Source organism: Amphimedon queenslandica, unplaced genomic scaffold (assembly GCF_000090795.2).
Source record: "Amphimedon queenslandica unplaced genomic scaffold, v1.1 AMPQUscaffold_2059_Cont25936, whole genome shotgun sequence".
Lineage (NCBI taxonomy): Eukaryota > Metazoa > Porifera > Demospongiae > Haplosclerida > Niphatidae > Amphimedon > Amphimedon queenslandica.
Window position 1 is genome coordinate 1 of NW_003557603.1, and position 1249 is coordinate 1249.

The 1249-nt window shown below is 34.7% G+C and overlaps 1 long non-coding RNA gene across 1 annotated transcript; it reads right to left on the bottom strand.

The window, feature by feature from the left end:
* Positions 1–126: 126 nt before the first annotated feature.
* LOC109593313 (uncharacterized) lies at positions 127–786 on the bottom strand. Its single transcript, XR_002190885.1, has 2 exons — positions 716–786; positions 127–515 (listed from the first exon to the last, which is right to left on the bottom strand). It is a non-coding gene; the product is annotated as an uncharacterized LOC109593313 (long non-coding RNA).
* Between the last annotated feature and the right edge of the window lie 463 nt (positions 787–1249).

The window sequence follows — 1249 nt, forward strand, 5'->3', positions numbered from 1 at the left end:
TAGAAGATGGCAAATGGCATAAATTTGCAAAAATTAAATCCACAAAATAGATTTTAGGCAAATTCATGAAATTTACAGCCCTTGAAAAAAGGCACCCAATGGTATAAATTATATCTTACCATGTTCTTTTTTTCTAAGTTGATCTAGCAGAACTGAATCATTTTTAATTAATGACCAAAAGAGACTTGCTCTCTCAACGTTGCTCCTCGTCTTAATTTCCTTGATTTTAGGTATGTCAAGATTTTCTGTCATTGCATAATGAAATAGTTCAAGTGATTCCAATGTTGACAGTTCACTCTCTTCATCTTTTTTAATCGAGTAACAAGGAACAAGACCCTCATCATCAGTATTTAATGATCTTGCTAGCCACCATTCATTAGTACGCTCTTCCTTGATCTCAAATTTCTCTCCTTCCTTGATTGAAAGCTGATTGTTTTCTACGTGTTCCCAGTCTTCAATAGCTACATAAACTGGTCCTTTTGGTGGATCCATACATTGTGTAGACTGATCCTTTCCTAAAATACATGTACCATTACTCATTATGCTATAATGCACCATGTGTAGTGGGATATTTTTGTGGATTTAACATTTTAAGGCTTGCTTTTTGGGAGCAATTCATAGTTTTAATTTAGTTTACATAGCCTATAAATTATAGCCTATAATTTCATGGTATGCCCCAAAAGCACAAAAATAAAATGCCATGAAAATAACATACTAAGAGTAACTGAAGCTTCTTTCAGTTGTTGTAATGATGTCTTTTCCTGCAACTCCTTTTCAATTTGTCCTATGGTAACAAAAATAATTTCTAAAAGTTCATTTTACAACTTGGGGCAGATGCCCCAAGTTCACATGCACAGGTAGATTAGACTATTCATATCTTTCCTGTGAATGACGTTTCTAATTTATAATGATATTCATTGGGATACCGTAAATGGAAATTTTTTCAGGCCGCCATTGTGGAGGTATACTATCACTTGCTACAATGGACCGACAGGCTAAAAACTGTCAATTCTACTTCTCCTCGTCACTCCAGTGACTCTAAACAGTTGCAGACCTATGAAAAGAATGCTAAAGGTTGCAATTTTTCACTTTTTGAGGTTATAACTGCTTGCTCTTCTTACAAAATGGCAGAAAGTGTATCAAGCTCCATTGGAAACAGTGCAACAATACCTCCACAATGGCGGCCTGAAATAATTTTCATTTACGGTATCCCAATGAATATCATTATAAATCAGAAACGTCATTCACA